The sequence below is a fragment of the Phascolarctos cinereus genome, unplaced genomic scaffold, assembly GCF_003287225.1.
Source record: "Phascolarctos cinereus isolate Bilbo 61053 unplaced genomic scaffold, phaCin_HiC Scaffold_1;HRSCAF=81, whole genome shotgun sequence".
Lineage (NCBI taxonomy): Eukaryota > Metazoa > Chordata > Mammalia > Diprotodontia > Phascolarctidae > Phascolarctos > Phascolarctos cinereus.
The window spans coordinates 284675276-284693240 of record NW_027555514.1 but is presented as its reverse complement, the minus strand read 5'-3'; the positions used below and the strand labels follow the sequence as shown (position 1 = coordinate 284693240).

Below are 17965 nucleotides of genomic sequence, written 5' to 3'. Positions count from 1 at the left end.
GTATGACGATATGGTACAATAATGAGGATAATGACAATGATGAGGATGACATCTAGCCAACACTGGGCAGGGCTTTCTGGTAGCCAAAGCACTACAGAAAATACCTCCCCTAGTGAAAAATGAAAGTCTGAATGTGATACAAGATAGATCACTGGATAGGGAGTCACGAAGATCTGAGTTCCATCCCTCCCCCCCACTCCATTTACTAGCTTGCTTTGTATATATTTGTTGGCCTGTTGTTTCTCCCTTTAGATGGGAAGCTCCTTGAGGCCAGGGACTGTCTTTTGCTTCTTTTTGTATCCTCAATGCTTAGCATAGTGACTGGCACATAGTAGGCACTTAATCAATGTTTATCGACCGATTGGCTGCCTGCCTCACTTGGCTTTGGTTTGTATTTGTAAAACTTGGAGGCTTCTAGAAATGAGAAATCTTTGTTGGCTTAAAGTTTCATTTGATAACAACAGCCCATTTCTCCAGCCTGAGATTCATAAAGCCCTCTCCTCCCAACAGCCAAGTGTGACAGACCATGCTAGGATTATTATTCCCATTTTACAGAAGAGGAAACTGAGGCTCCCAAAAGAGGAGGTGATTTGTCCAAGGTCACACAGCCAGGAATAGTCAGGGAGGGGATTCGAACCCATCTGTTCCCCACTCCAAATCCACCAATCATCAATATTCTCAACGTAGTCCCAGTAGAATTGACATCGGGGATAGCTCCGGGCCCTTCCCCGGGGGAAGAGAGGACCGTAGCTTGTGGGGGGAGCCCTGGTTCTCCAGGACTGACCCGGGCCCTTCCCTTCTTCCAGCCCCAACCCCATCCATCCCCACCCCAACCCCCACCCCTACGCGCCGGGCCTCAGATCCCCGGGCTCGAGTGCTGCCAGCAGCCGAGGAAGGCCGCCGCTGAGCGGCCCAGACCAAGGCCAGCGCTGGCCTCCCCGGCTGCCCCAGCGTTCCGGCAGGAAGCGGGGCAGCGGAAGAAAGGCAGGGCGACCGGAGGGAAAGCGAGGGTATTTCTCGATCTCTCTCCCACCCTGGGCTTGGGATCCCAAACCATCCCCTCCCCCAGCCGCCGTTAGCGAGAGTTTGCAAATCACAGCTTGGAAACAGAGCTGCGCCCCCCCTTCCCTTCACCCCATAGCTCCCCAAGTTTCAGAGAAAGAAGGGAAATCCCCCCAAAGCCTTCCCAGCGTCCCCTTTCCCCCGGGCCGGAACCCCCCACTCCCCACCCCAGCCAGGCTCGGCAATAACTTTGAAACTTCTCGGCCATTTGGGGCAAGAGGCGTGTGGGGGGGTGGGCAGCCCTTCCCTCGAGGGGGAAGGGAAATTCCAAGCCTTCCCCCTCCCCGGACCCCGCAAACAGCCGCCCCGCCCCATTGCCCCCCACCCCCCACCCCAATCCGGGCTTTCTGGCTGTCTTCCTGGGCCGAAGGTGCCTCACACCCCTCCCCGCCAGGCCCCTTGGGACCGCACCCCGCCTCCTGCTTCGATTTCCCCCCCACACCCTCCTGCCAGGCTGCCTCCAAACTGGGGCCCCCAACTCACCGGACCCCACCCGGGTGAATTTCAGTGTTCGATTAAGAGGGGGGAAAAGCCTACACGACTCACCTTTCCTTGCTTGGCAGTCCCCCCACCGTGCCTACAACGGGCCTTGATAAGTGGTATAATATTACTAGAGATATTATTATTATATTATTATTAGTAATAATAAGAGTAAATGCTATTTAATTATCGAAGGAAGCATTTTGCTCCTGGAACTGCTGCCCAGGCAGCTCCCTCCATGTGGCCGCTTAGCCCTTTACTTTCATTTCCACGGCTCTCTCTCTCGCTCTCTCTCTGCCCCTCTCTCTCTCTCTGTCCCTCTCTCTTATTCTTTCTGTGTCTCGATCATAGCAGCCCCAACTGGAGAAAATGCTTCCCTGCAATTTCTCCCTGCGCCCTGGAGGGCCCCGGTCAGCCTTGTTCCCGACCCCCCGAGTTGTGCGAAAAACAGATCAGAGTCCCAGGGTCTCTCGTGGCTCTCGGTGGGATCGGAGGCAAAGACGTTGGGGGAGATTTCCCTTTCTGATTCCGCGAAAGTGTGGGCCATTTTTTTTAAGTTTACATATTTCTTTTTAAACGCAAGGAGGTTTTTAATGGAATTTCCTTTTTAACACCTTGGAATTTCAGACCTGAAGTTTCCCGAAATATTCTCATTCTTCCTGAATAGCTACAAGGGTTCTTAACCTTTTCTGTGGCCTGGGCCCCCCAGGCCCAGTGAAACCTTCTCAAGGTTTTTAAATGCATCCAATAAAATACTTAAGATTAGAAAGGAAACCAATTATCTCTTAATAAAGATGCAAATTTTCTCCCCAGTCCAGTTCACTCCAGGTTAGGGACCCCTGCTATAAGCATCCTAAGGGGCAGAGTTGGCATGGACCAGTTACAGTAGCTCCCCCCCCCCCATTTTTTACAGATAAAGAAACAAGCCTGGAGGAGGGAAGGCATTGGAACATGAGCTGCGTGTGTATCTAGTTCCATTCAACAAACATATAGTATCAATTTTAAAAAAAACAATCTATTGATGCTCTTGGTGACATTTAGGGAAGGGGGGGAGGGGAGTATATGCCTTTTCTTTTTTGTTGAGTTGTGAATCAGTCCAGCCAGAAAATTCTGGAAAGTAATTTGGAACTATGCTTCAAAAGTCACTAAATTGTGCATATCTTTTGACCAATCAATATCACTTTTTTTAAAAATCACTTAAAAAACCCTGCCACTTCACCATCAACAATTGTCACCTTCCTTTTTTTGTCAACTTTGCCAATCTGATGTATATGAGGTAGAGACTCAGCCTTATACCTGAAAGAGATAAAAGAAAACAACTCATGCACAAAATATTTATAACAGCCCTTTTTTTGTTATAGCAAAGAAACGGAAACTAAGGAGTGCCTATCCATTGGGAAATGCCTAAACAACTTGTGGTGTGTGTATACATACATGTATATGGTATACACATAGCCATATAATAATATGGAATATTTTTTCAATATAAGCAATGACAATAGAGGTGGTTTCAGTGTAACTGAACTTGTATTAACTAAGTGAAGTGAGCAGAATCAGAACAATTTCTACAATAACAACATTGTAAAGACAAACTTTGAAAGACTGAAGAACTCTGAGCAAAGCAATGACCAATCACAATTCCAGAGGCCCAAGGATAAAATGCGGGCTAGCCACCCCCCAAGGCAAGAGGGAATGGCTTCAGGATGCAGACTAGACCTACATTAAATTTGGGACGCAACCAGTGGAGGAATTTGCTTTGCTTCATTGTGCGTGTTTGGTACACAGATTTTTTTTCTTTTTCTTTTCTGATGGGTGAATGGAGAGGGAGAAAAAATAGATTTTTGTTCATTCAAATAATTACATGTAAAAAAAAACATATCAGAGAACAGAAGGAAAGAATCACAAAGACAGTTTTGAAAGTTAAGTGTTAAATTTATCATCATTCACATGTTAAAAGAAAAGCAGGACTCGCATAACAGAGATATATGTATAATGATTTTTTTTCTGTTCTACCGTGTATGTGAAAATGCTCCCCCCTTTTTTGGGGAAAGGGTATTAAGTTCAGAATAAAAATAAATATTTTTAAAGAACCAATTACATGCAAGGTACTGACCTAGCCTTTGTTTGGGGTGAGCTTATACTCTTCTGAGAAGACACAGCATTTAACAAGCATTATTAAGCACCTACTGAGTGCCAGGCGCTCAGAATACAAAGAAGAGCAAAGCAATCCCTGCTCTCAAGGAGTGAGACAGTGTATACGAACATACAAACATATATTATAAACACATGCCATGGCTTTAGGGAGCTCTTGGGGAGGAACTTCCTTACCAAAAAAAATCAGCACCTTTTCTGTGCTCAGAGAGAGTCGTTTGGGACAATGAAATTAAGTGACTTGCCCAGGGTCACTCCACCAGAGACAAGGCTTAACCCCATATCTTCCCTGACTCTAGTAGGGGTCATTATCCACTCTGCCCTGGAGGCTCTTCATGTGTATAAATTTATACAGAGTATATACAAAGGTGGGAGGTAGAGAAAGTCTATTCAAACTCATATCTAGTCATTTCAAAGAGGATTAATCCACGAGTCTTGCTTAAGTGAGGATAACATGCCAGGAACAAGAGCCCATTTCATGGGTGAAAAAAACAGGTAACTGATGTGACTTTCCCAAGGTCACACAGGTTATGAATAGCAAAACCAGGATCTGAACTGGACTCTTCTAACTCCCTTTCTGTTGTTCTTTCTTTATTTAAAAAAAAAAGTCATTCTGAACTTTGTTGTTCAGTCACGTCTAACTCTTTGTGGCCCATGGACCATAGCTGGCCATGGGATTTTCTTGGCAGAGATCCTGGAGTTGTTGGCCATTTCCTTCTCCAGTTCATTTTACAGATGAGGAAACCGAGGCAAAGAACAGTTAAGTGACTTGCCCTGGGTCGCACAGCTAGTAAATGTCTGAGGCTGGATTTGAACTCAGGTCTTCCTGACTCCAGGCCAAGTGCTCTATCTACTGGGCCATAGTTGCTCTTTTGGCACTACACGTATCTATATAGGAGTCCTTTTGTCCTTTGATCTCCTTTGATCTCATAGGCCTGCCAGTGGTATTGCTGGCTCGAAGTCACAGTTTAGTGACTTTGGGGGGCATAATTCCTAATTATTTTCTGAAAGAGCTGGACCAACAATTCACAGCTACACTGACATACAGTAGTTGGCCTGTTTTCTCTTAGCCACTCAAATAATTCTCGTTTTCCTTCCCTGGCCCCATCTTTGCCAGCCTGATGATTGTGAGATGTAATCTCAGAGCTGCTTTAATTTTCATTTCTCTAATTGTTAGTGATTTGGACCATTTGAAAAAATATGGTTGTTGATAGCCTGGATTTCTTCTTGTGAAAATTGCCTGTTTGTATCCTTCTGATGCTTTTTGCACTGAACAATACTATCTCTCATGTCCTTTCTTGGGACTTTACCCCAACAATTCCTTGAGAAGGTGCCCTTAACCCTTGCTCTATCTACTCACAGGATCATAAAATAGTAGTAATAACAAGAGCTAGAATTTAGATAGCACTTTAGGGTTTGCAAAGCACTTTACACAGGTTGTCACATTCGATTCAACAATCCCATGACTTGGGTGCTGTTATTATATTCATTTTATACATGAGGAAAGTGAGGCTCACACAGGTTAAGGCACTTGCCCAGGGTGACACAGCTAGTCAGTATCTGAAGCCAGGTTTGAATTGAGGTCTTCCTGCCTCCAGGCTCAATGCTGTATCCCTTGTGCCACCAGCTGCCTCTAATGACACAAAAGAAAATAACTATTAATCACTTAGAACAAATAGTTTGGATGGCCCTGACCTACCTGCCAGGGCATGATGGATATTGAAAGAAATGTACTTATTTCAATCTAAAATACAGGAGACTTCCCCTTGAGGGGTGATGAATATGTTAGAAGAAAAGATCTGAGCCCCTGGGTAGGTCCTCTTGTGTGCCAGGCCAAGGGCCTGACAAAGACCTGAAAATATGCTTGATCAGCCCCCAAGTATGTTGGCTGGGAAGTCTCAGAAAAGGGTGCTAACATTCCCTTCAAGGAAGCCCCAGAAGCAACTGATAATTCCATCAGAAGTCAGCATCAGCCTGACGAAGAAACACTTAGCAAGCAGCAGCTTTAAGAGAAGCAGAGAGAGGTCACAGCCTCAGAGGAAACGTGATGTATACTAAGAGTATGTTCCCTCTCCCATGGGCATCATGGGAATGTGTGGGAGAAGGTACCCATATATGTGGGTATTGTGTAAGGGCGAGGGGTTTCTCCAATACCTACTTTGTTATTCTTAATTAAAAGCTTTGCTATTTGATTCATGAGCTCTTCATGGAGAATTATGACACCCCTAAATACCACTTTATGTTGTCACCAACAAACATATCACTTCACAGTTCTAATGTACTTTGTGGTTTACAAAATGTACCTATAACTCAGTGTTTTCTCCCTCCTCGAATGTTCTTGAGAAATTCCTTTAGGTCTTTATTTTGTTCCCATCACTCCCAACTTTGCATTAACTTCTCTATGTATAGGATTCTGTGCCATATCCCTGCCCTCCCCTCCCCCACCTCATGTGTGTATTGCATAACAAAATGGCTCTGCTCGGAATTTAAGTTTATTATAATCTTTATGTAATCTGTCATCTTTTATAATTATGATTATTAGATAATAACTTTATAGTTTGCTATAATTATATTAAGCCATAATGGTTTACTATAATTATAATCCTTCTCCTGCTCTTCCCCATATATCACATCATATCTCCCCTCTTCAGCCTTTGCACTAGCTCTGGCCTCGCTGCCTGGAATTCTCTTCCTCCTTACCTCCACCTTTTGGAGTCCATGGTTTCATTCAAGACTCAAGTCCAGGGCCTCCAGCATAGGACTTTCCCAGAGTGTTCCCCCCACCCTCACCCCCTGTCCAGCTGTTGATGCCTTTCTTTCCAAGGTTACCTTATATCTGCTTTGTATATGCTTTGTATATACCTGTAATTTGTACATGCATGCATATATGTCTATGTTGTATGTACATTTATATGTGCAGACGCTTTCTGACCCATTAGAATATAAATTTCTTGAAGGCAAGAACTGTTTTGATTCTGTTCTTGTATCTCCAGCACCTGGTCCCCTGCTTGACACACAGAAGAGACTTAATAAATGCTTGCTTGCCTCCAGCCCATTTTTTCAGACTGATTTGTTATTATTCCCTCCATGTTCTGCATGATCCAGATCAAGTGTCTGGTTTGCTGTTTCCATATCCTGTGTTGAAGAAAAATATTAATACTCTATTTGGGACACATCTGGTGCAAACAATTTAAATTAATTTATTGTTATTCTACATCTAAGAGTTTTTAGCTAAGAAAGAGAAATTGGCATAGTCCCTCCTTCCCCTTGCCCCCCCACCTCCATAATCTCAGACTACTCTCTCAATCCCAAGACAATTTGAGGTAACATTAATAGTAATTTTGAACAAGGAAAAGTCAGGACATTTTAAAAGGCAGATTGGGGTTAACATTCTAGAACAGTAGTCACTTAATCATTACCCAGAACTACTCAGTTCCTTCCTTGACTAACACCCCCCCACCTCCATTCAAAAGGTCTCTTCCCTCAGTAGCAAAATGTTTTTTTGAATGAAAAAAGGGAGCACTTCCCTTGGGTAGATCATAGCCTTGCTTCAAAAGATGGGGAAGGCAAAGGTCTTACTAAGACAAAAGGTATTTCTTTTTTTTTTAAATTTTATTAATTTGTTTTGATTTATCAATAAACACTTCCATATGTTTTTCAGTTTAAAATTTTTCTCCCCCTTCCTCCCCACCACCCTCCCCAAGACGGTGCACAATCTGATACAGGCTATACATTTACATTCCTATTAAACATACTTTCACATTAGTGGTGTTGTAAGTAAAAATTGAAACCAATAGGAGGAACCATCAGAAAGAGGAAACAAAACTCAACAGAAGAGAAAAAAAATAGGAATTCAACTTCCATAGTTCTTTCTTTGGAAGTGGACAGCATTTTCCATCCCGAGGCCTCTGGACATGTCTTAGATCCTTGTATTGCTGGGAAGGGTTAACTTTATCAGTATTAGTCATTGCACAACATGGCTGTTATTGTATAGACAAAACGTATTTCTCCATCTACCTTAATATTATTTCTTAATATTTTCAGTTGATGTGCATCCTCTTTGACCCAATAATACTGCAATGAGGTCTAAACTCCAAAGAGATCAAAGAAAAAGAGATTGTGTGTGTGTGTGTGTGTGTGTGTGTGTGTGTGTGTGTACCAAAAAATATTGATAGCAACTCTTTTGTGGTGGCAAAGAATTGGAAACTGAGGGGATGTTTATCAATTGGGAAATGGCTGAATGAGTTACGATATATGATTGTGATAGAGGACTACTGTGCTGTAAGAAATGACAAAGGCAATGGTTTCAGAAAAATTTGGGAAGACTTATATGAACTGATACAAAGTGAAGTGAGCCGAACCAAGACAATGTTGCACATAGTAACAACATTGTAATGATGAGATGCCACTGTGAAACTTAGCAACTCTGATTGATACAATGAACCACAACAGTTTTCTTCCCTTTTTTCTGCCACATGGCTAATGTGGAAATATGTTTTGTAAAACTTCATGAGTAGCACATTGCTTGCCTTCTCAATGGGTAATGGGTGTGTGTATGAAAGGAGAGAATTCAGTACTGAAGATAAAAATAAAAAAACAAAAACAATTTTCCGTTGAACTTAAAGGGGGATCTTAATATGCTTTGACCCCTGTTTCCACATCTTTGTCCACAGGCTACACCCATTCCTGGAATGTTGTCTCTCATCTTGGCTTCTTGGAATCCCCAGTTCCCTTCAAGATTCATCTGGAGTGCCACCTCCTGTAAGAAGCCTTTTCTGGTTCACCCATTTATTACTGTCCCCCAACCTCTAATTACTTTTTATTTATCTTACATGTAACTCAACTTCCCTCCAAGTAGTATGGGGGAGGTCAGCCCAGTGTTGCCTGCAATGTATAGAGGGGGAATATGACTTCTGATTAGCTGAGAGAATGCTGTGCTCGACGATGCATGCCTGGTTGAGGTACTTACTGACTCGTTTACAGACACTCTTGGGACATGGACCAACAGCATTCCAGAGAATGTCTTTCTTTTTTCCTTTCCCTTTCAGTGAAGAGAATGACTTTGGAATGGAAGGTATGCATGGGAAGCTGGCCCCATCATGTTTGAAATTCTAGAGACTACCAGAATGGACCTCATCTGATTGAAGATGTTCATTCTCTCTCATGGTTTGAGCTGAGATCTTAATTCAATCTCAACTGAAGAAGTGGTTCATTTTTGTATATTTCTTGGCACATTCTAAACTGTATAACTTGTCTGATTTCTGTTTTCTTGGATAAATGGATTTATTTCCTATTCATTATTTGTGATGGTGTTTTGTGTAACTAGCATTTAGCAACTCCCCTTTAAGAGTCACCAGGGAAGTGGCTTTCTTTCTGAACCCAGACTCATACTCCTAGATCAGAGATATTTGAGAAGGGCAGATAGATATGATTCTAGACAGTATTCCTCCTCAACACCGAAGCAAAGAACATCCAGCCTCAGCCTGCCTGTACCTCCCCGTTAGCCATCAAACTGACGGTATAGGCACCACCCTTGGCTCTCTTCCTCATTGCAGGATCATCTTTTATAGTTATCTCTCCATGACCTATTGTTTTCTTCTCTATAGAATGTAAGCTTCTAGAGGGTAGGGACAGTTTCTTTCTTTCTTTTTTTTTTTTGTCTTTGTATCCCCAGTGCCTAGCACAGTACTTGACACACTTAGCATTCTGATAAACATTTATTGACTGATATGTACTAGTATCTACCTGAATGAGACACTGTTATGACTGATGTTTGGTTCAAATAACACACACATACATGTCCCCTGGTCCTTGAAGAGATAACAATTCATCTTATTTCCCTAACATTCAAATATCTCCTAGTGTAAGGTGAGCAGATTAAATACATTTGGTGGGCTAGCAAAACTTCAGAACTTGTTTGCAAAACTACCTATAATCATAACAATAGTGAATATTTCTATAGCTCTTACCATGTACCAGCACCATGCCAAATGCTTTACAATTATTATTTCATTTGATCCTCATAACAACCTAGAGGGTAGGGACTATTATGATCCCCATTTTACAGATGAGGAAATTCAGGCAAACAGGGTTAAATGTCCTTGGTTGCACAGCTAGCAATGTCAAAAATCATATTTGAACCCAGATCTTCTTCAATCCAAGCCCAACCAGCCAGTCAACACCCATTTATTAACAGCCTCACTGGCCTATTCTATTCCAGGATGTGTGAGGAGCTGGTGACAGATAAAAAAGATATGAGCAAAACTTAGCCCCTGTCCTCAGGGAGCATGCGTTATATCAGGGAGACAATTATGTGGATGTATGGGGCGGGGGGGATGGGGGGAAGAGGAGTGGAGGAGAAGAAGAGAGAGAGGCAGAGAGAAAAAGAAAGAGAAAGCAAAAGGCAGAGAGAAAGAGAGAGAGAGAGAGAGAGAGAGAGAGAGAGAGAGAGAGAGAGAGAGAGACAGAGACAGAGAGAGAGAGAGGAAAGGAGAGGAGAGGAAGAGACAGAATAAAAAATTCTATATACAGAAATGTATACACACGACATACATGTATATATATATAGCATATATGTCTCTATGTAATCACTGCATCATGGTGTCCCATAAATTAAACTATTCAATGAAAATATCTTATTTAAATCATTTATGTATTTTTCATTGCTAAGAAAAAACAAATCCATATGAAAAATTACACTTAAAATAAATACATAAGTGCTCCCTGAAATCTGTATAATCATAAAAAATTATGACAATAGAAGCTAATCGGGGTGATTGTTGTTCTTCCTTACTCATTTTTTTGCACCCTTGGAGTTAACAGTGTCACTGGAGGTTATAGGACCAGATGCCAGCCAATTTTTTTGCTTTAATTTTGCTTTTGGTGGGATGGTTTCTGCTGAAAGCAATTCAAAGAGCCCCAAGAGTTGGGGCCTTTCCAAGTGATTCTTCAACTAATAAATCTCCTTTAAAAGACTTCCTTTGGCATTTTAATTCTAAAGTTTTTCATTCAGGAAAAAGTGGGAGTTGGTTTGTTTTCGAAGTCTGCATGTTTTGCCTTTAAATATTAAGAGTCTGTTGGCTGGTTTTGCTCCGTGGGCCACCCCAAGGCTGGTCTTAATGAACTCTGTGACTCAGGCCAAACAATGCAGATGATTTAGAAATCTCCATCATCAGATCAAGGGACAAAACTGAATTTGTTCAGTTCAAGCAGACAATCACATTCAGTGGGTGGTGGGATGGAGATGAACTTTAAATTTTTGAGTCACTGTTATTTAAAAAACCCAAAGGAAGGGTCTGTCCTATTTTCTACCTGCTTACTTTAAAAGCTCTGGTCATATTAACAGTGGCATTTCTGTTCATCCCAAAGAATACATTAGACAAACTTTTCTGATCAAAATCCCTGAGTGAAGTCAGTAAAAACCAGAGTATCTGCCTGGCACAGCCCTTAGCCACAGAGCCTAGTGCATCCAATAGCTGATGGAGGGGCACAGCATAGAGGCATACTCAGCAAATGATCTTTCCCAGCCAAAGTTCCAAGACTTGATTGGGAACTGGGGTATATTCATTTCATCTTTCAAGAGTTCTGTAAATGCATGAGTAAAGGAAAAGTGAGCAGGTGGCTACAGGAGACCTGGATTCCATGACCTCTTTGACTTCAGAGGGTAACTAGCCATGGAACCAGGACCTGAAAAGTCCTGCCCCTTCTTTGGTCCTCAGTCTCCTTCTCTGCAATATGGGGGCAATATTTATCTTTCTGGACTTTCACTCCTAAGATTCTTAGGAGACTCAGATAAGGTCAGAGCAAGAGTTGGAAGAGACCTCACAGGCCCATGAATCCATTCAGGACCTGAACCAGGAGCCCCTGGACAATACATCCTTATTACTGCTCTCCCAGCCTTTGCTTGAAGACCTTCCTAGGTAGAAGAAACCCACCCCCTGTGAAATTCCATCTCACCTTTGGACAGCTCCAATTATTAGGAAGTATTTCTTTATACTGAGCCTAAGTCTGGCATCATTTAGAACAGGGAGGCACCTTAGAGATCACCCAGTCCAACGTCCTCATTTTCAGATGGGGAATCTGAGATTATGTATATCAAAGTCACTATATGAAAGTTGTTATAAAGGTAGTAATTATCAAAACTATCTCGTACAGGCTAAGAAGTAGAAAGGTAGATGAGTGGAACAGAGTAGACATGCAATCTACAGCAGTAAATGAATATAGTAACCTTGTGTTTGACAAATGTAAAGACTTCAGTTTCTGGTATAAATTGTTGGGAAAGTAGTGGGAAAGTAGTCTGGCAGAAATTGGGCATAGATCAATTATCTTACACAGTTTGCCAAGATAAGGTCAAAATGAATATGTGATCCAGATATAAAGAGAGATATAACAAGGAAATTTGAAGAACATGGAACATATTACTTATTGGACTTACAGATAAGCAAACAATTTATGAATAAACAAGAGAGAGGGCAGAGTGAGGTATAAAATGGATAATTTTGATTACATTAAATTAAAAAGGTTTTGAACAAATAAAACATATGTAGCCGAGATCAGAAGGAAAGCAGAAAGTTGAGGGGGGAAATTTTATAAATTTTATAGACAGCTTTTCAGATAAAGGTCTCATATCTCAAATATATAAAGAACTTTGTCAAATCTCTAAGAATATAAGTCATTCCCCAATTGATACATGGTCAGAGGATATGAACAGGCAGTTTTCCAGTGAAGAAATCAAAACAATTTATAGTCATATGAGAAAATCTAAATCATTATTGATGAAATACAAATTAAAACATTAACTATACTCATTAGATCATAGATTTAGAGCTCCCAGGAACCTCAGAGGCCATCTAGAACAACCTTTTCATTTTTTTTTTAACAGATAAGAAAACGAAGGCAGAAGTGAAGTGACTTGCCTAAGATCACACAGCTAATAAGTGTCTCAGGCAGGATTTGAACCAGGTACTTTCCTTTCTCCAGATAGATAGCCCTACCCAGGGCTTAGCTAGCACAGCACCTTGAACACAATAAGCATATAAGTGCTTTTGACAATTGAGCCACAATCACTATGTCTCTTGAATTCACAAGCTATGGTATCTCATTATCTATGGCCCTTATGAATTACTGCAATTGGGAAACAGGGGAGTTGGACCCTTCCTTTTTACAGATGAGGAAACTGAGGTCCAGGGAAGAAAAATACTCAATGTCACAGCACTAGTTAGTAACAGAATGAAAGGCACCAAGGGAAACATATACATAGTAGAAATGGCTGTGGGCTGGAGTCAGGACACCTGAGGTCAGGTTTGGTTTCTGGCCTTATTATTATTATTAGCTGGTTGGCCAGGTGGCAAATTCCTTTCCTGCCTACCTCATAAAGACTCTGTGAGGATGAAATGAGATCACTGCATTTAGAGCTGGAGAGGACTGTAGAAACCAGTCAGTAACTCATTTTACAGATAAGAAAACTGAGGCTCAGAGACAAGTGACTTGTCTGTGGTTGAATAGGCAATGTGAGTGCCAGAGACTGTCCTGGAATTCAGGTCCTCACCTCCCAATCTGGAGTTCTTTCCAGTCCACCAAGCTGTATGTGTTCAATTCTGCGCACTAAAGATCTTGAGATATTGAGAAGATGGGCAGGCTCCAGCCATCATCCACCAGGATGGGGAAGGGCCTCTAACTCACTGGTTGAAGGAGCTGGGGATGCTCAGCCTGGAGAAGATGGCGGGGGGTGGGGGGAGACATGAAAGCTGTCTCTGGGTATCAGGTAAGGGATGTTAGCCTCATTCTTCTTGATTAAAGAGGGCAGAGAGGCACAGTGGGGAAAGGGAGGGAGAAAGCAGAATGAGGGACATTTAGGTCCATCCTAAGACTAACCAGAGGAAGCTAAGTGGCACAGTGGCTAGAGTCAGAAACCAGAGTTCAAATCTGGCCTCAGACACTTGTTAGCTGTGTGACCCTGGGCAAGTCACTTCACCCTGTTTGCCTCAGTTTCCTTATCTGTCAAGTGAGTTGGAGAAGACAATGGCAAAGCACTCCAGTAACTCTGCCAAAAAAACCCCAGATAGGGGTATGCAGAGTCAGAAATGACTGATCGACAACAACAGAATTCAGGATTTGACCAACTGTTTTGCTGAGTGTCTAAACTTAATAAAAAGATGGAGAAAATGTTAATAATATGGGACAGCTTGGGGCACAGTGGATAGAGCTCTAGCATGGAGTCAGGATGACTTGAGTTCAAATCCAGCCTCAGACACATAACACTCACTAGGTTGTGTGACTCTGGGCAAGTCACTTAACCCCAATTGCCTCACAAAAAACCAAACAAAACAAAACAGAAAAACAATCTCAAGTTAATAATGCAAATTAAACTTAAAAGTGTAGCTTGGGTATTTCTCCTCCTCCTCCTCCTCCTGTGGTCAAGCATTTCACCAGCACACCTCTGCCTCCCCCTCGTTGGGAGTCTTCTAGCGAAGGCTAGAGAATCATCTCAGGTTCTGAAGTCACAGAAGGGATTTTTCTTCAGGCACAGCTTGGTCTAGTGACTGGAAGCTTTTTCTTCCAGCTCCCAGAGTCTTTGGTCCTGGGAAGTAAGAGGCTCTGTTTGTTGTAAAGGGTTTGGAGAATTGCTGAAGATACAGCTCCCCTGCCCATTGTTGGGTTCCATGGCTGTGCTGGGGGATGGATGGCTCCTTGCCCAAGGGACACAAGGTGTTACCAGCCACTTGGAGACCATGAAAAGCAAACCCTAGAGGTAAAGGGAAAGATTTGCTCACCTTGGGAAGAAGGGCCAAATCACTTCTATGTACAAGGTACTATGCCAAGTGCTGGGGGTACAGCAAAAGCACCCCCTACCCCCAAGGGACTTGCATTCTTTTTTTTTTTTTGCTTTTTGGTGAGGCAATTGGGGTTAAGTGACTTGCCCAGGGTCACACAGCAAGTATTTGAACTCTGGTCCTCCTGACTCTAAGATCAGAGCTCTATCCACTTTGCCATTTAGCTACCCCAAGAGGCTTACATTCTAATGACAACATGCAAACTATAAATGCTAGCCCTCACCACGCAAAACAAATCTGCGTGTCCAAGATCTAGACAAGGTAAATGGAAAGTAGGTTTAGATCTAAGATTCTGCAACTTTGGGGAAGATACTACCTCCCTGGGTCTATGAGGGAGCCAGCCTTGACGTCCTCCCAAGACCCTTCTGGTTCAAGATGCAGGAGCCTACAAACAGTCATAGAATGTGACAGGCCCCTGAAGCCTGAGGATCTTTGTGAAGGATTCATTTCCACCAGCTCAGGTGACTACCCTGGCCCAGGAACTGCCTGTATTCACTTTGGAATGCCTGTACGTACTTGACTAAACAAGCCACTCCAATTTACCTTGTTACTGAAGAAAGCTTTGTTGTGTCTGACGTTAATTTTGAAAAGCAAAACCCTCATTTGGGAGTTTCCACTCTTTTGCCTCCATGGAAAAGAAACACATTTAAGTGAAATTTCCCTATAAAGCATTTGCTTGACTGGCCATGTTCCTGATCAACTGGACCCCATTCAACAGCCCAGGTGTCCCCCCCCCCTTATTTATTTATTTAGTTTTCATCATTCACTTCTATAAGATTTTGGATTCCAATTTTTTTCCCTCCCCTCCTTCCCTCCCCCCTCCCCAAGATGGCAAGAAATCTGACATAAGTTATATGTGTACAATCATATTAAATGTATTTCCACACTAGTCATGTTATGAAAGAAGAATCAGAACAAAAGGGAAAAACCACAAGAAAGAAAAAGCAAAAAAAAAAAAGAGCAAACGGTAGGCTTCGATCTGCATTCAGGCTCCATAGTTCTGTCTCTGGATGTGGACAGCATTTTCCATGATGAGTCTTTTGGAATTGTCTTAGGTGGTTGTATTGCTGAGAAGAGCTAAAGCTATCATAGCTGATCACTGAACAATGTTGCAACAGTCCAGTTTTTACCAGGTCCGTCGAGGCCTTTGGTCTTTGGGATTTATTAGCATGTATTTGGCATTCCCAGTGTTTGTGCTGTTCCACCTCCCCTCCTCCCAGAATGGAAGGTCCTAGAGGGCAAGTGCTGTATTTCCTTTTTGTCTTTCTTTTTGTCTCCACTGATATTTCCAGCGTCTGTTGAAGTCCCCGGAACATCATAGGCTCTGAATTAATGTCTTTTTTAAAATTATGAACTTAGTCATCAATGAACACTAACATTCCAGTGCACAAAGAACCCCCTCTTAAAGAGGAGGGTATATGAAAATGCAGTTCAGTTAGCAGTTTGGCATTTGTTTGCTTTGTAAGTATATAGCAAATGTAGCTAGGTGGTTCAGTGGTAGAGCAGTGGGCCTGGCATCTGGAAGATCTGCATTCAAATCCAGCTGTTCCAGCCCTGGGCAAGTTACTTAACTCCTCTTTGCCTCAGTTCCTCATCTGTAAAATGGGAACACATTGGAGAAGGAAATGGCAAACCATTCCAGTATCTTCGCCAAAAAAACCCCGCTAAACGACATCAAATGTAACAAAGTGGTAACAAAATCGCCCTCTTTGTGTCTCCTGGATTTTTCACTTTCCTCTGCACATTGTTGGTGTTTTATCAATACTTGGTGCTGTCATTATCCACTAACTTATCTTGCCACCAGGAAAGAAGCTCCCTCCCCCTTATAATAAACAAGGAAAACGAATAAACCCATTGACCGTAGTTGGACATGAACAGGTGACATCCACCCCTTGCTCATGTGGAGGGAGTCAGGCTTCACGGTCAGTCCTCGATGGGGTGTCCCAGTGAAGACTCCTCGGTGTAATTAAGTGGGATGAGGGGTCCTGTGAAGACTTTTTAGAAGAATAAATAGAAATTGTATGGTGACTCAAGGCAGGCATAGAAGTCCAACATGCCTAAGTTTCGGTTTACTAGAAATCACCTGAGTCACGGGAATCCAACCCCAAGTACCCCCCCTTCCTATGCCATTGTTATATCAGTAGTTAAAGTTTGCCGAGCCTGAAACTCCTGAAGAAGCCCCCCCCCCATCTTGTTGTACCTGTTGCTATATTTCCGTCACGGTGACCTGGCTGTACAGTACCATGTCTAGCTTGACTGCACATCTTTAATTGCTTCTCTGGGATTACTTCAGCAAACTAAGGGGCTAAATAGAGACATGTATACTGTTCTCTTTGTTTTGTTTTCTGTTTCCACAGATTGTGAGCCAAAACATTGGCCAGTTGGTGGGAGGGGGGATTTGCCCATTAGGGCTCTTTAATCTGGTTCTTCTGCATCTGTAGTCTGTCTCCCCTCATCAGAGCATTCTGGTGGAGTGACACCCTATTCTCTTGAATAGTAAATAAATTAACTTTCTGTTTCTCCTTGAAAAAACTCTAAGTGTGTTTTTTAATTTGAGTGGCATCCCACACAGTCCCCTAAATCAGAACTAATTAGTCAGTGGCAGACCAGAGTTCTGAAGTCTTTTAAAGGTCCTTTTTTTTTTTCTCTTTACATTACCATTGTTTTCCTGGTTCTGTTCATTTCACTGGGTCTCAGTTCACAAGAGTCTTCTCAAATTCCTCTTAATCTCCCATATTCCTTATTTCTTTTAACAATAATTCCCATCACATTAATATGCCACAATTTGTTCAACCATTCCATATACATATGTTTTTGGTTTTGTTTTTTTGCTAAAGTTGTTGCTATGGTTTTGTATATTTTAGTCCTGTCCTTCTGGTCTTTGGGGTACACACAATCAGTGACTTGGGGACTAGGGGGTAAAATTGGATTCCAAACTGCCATACTGATCCACAGCTCCACCAACAATGTATTAGCACGCCTCCCTTCCCCGATGTCTCCAACAATCGCCATTTTGTCTTGTCATCTTCGCCAATCTGACTGACATAAGATGGAAGCACACAGTTGTTTTCATTGGCAGTTCTTTCATTATTAATGATTAGGGGCATTTTTCACTGGGGTCTCGGTTCGCTCCTTCTGACCACTTCCGTAACAGCGCGTTCTCCAGGTTGCCCCTCCTCCCCAGCTACGGGCAGTCCCCTCTTTGCGGACCATCCAGAACGGAGCCAACGCCCCCATCCTCGCTTTAAGGAATAAAAGAGGTTGAGAGTCAGCCACCAGAGGGAGCCCCAGCGCTTGGATTTTGTCCGTCAAGTTTGTAAATAAAGTTGTTGACAGTCGGCCGCGGCGAGGATAGAAGGCGGCGAGCGGGCCTAGCCCCGGCGCACCTCGGGAATGGTAGTCTCCTCGCCCAGCCCACGAGCCAGTCCGATGGTCGATGA

At 42.7% G+C, this 17965-nt stretch overlaps 1 protein-coding gene across 1 annotated transcript in view; it reads right to left on the bottom strand.

The window, feature by feature from the left end:
- ZC3H7B (zinc finger CCCH-type containing 7B) overlaps window positions 1-1855 on the bottom strand; it is an 88498-nt gene extending 86643 nt beyond the window's left edge. Inside the window, exon 1 of the mRNA XM_078147611.1 lies at window positions 1609-1855. The gene's annotated coding sequence lies outside the window, so the exon portion shown is untranslated. The remainder of the gene's footprint in view (window positions 1-1608) is intronic.
- Window positions 1856-17965: the final 16110 nt, after the last annotated feature.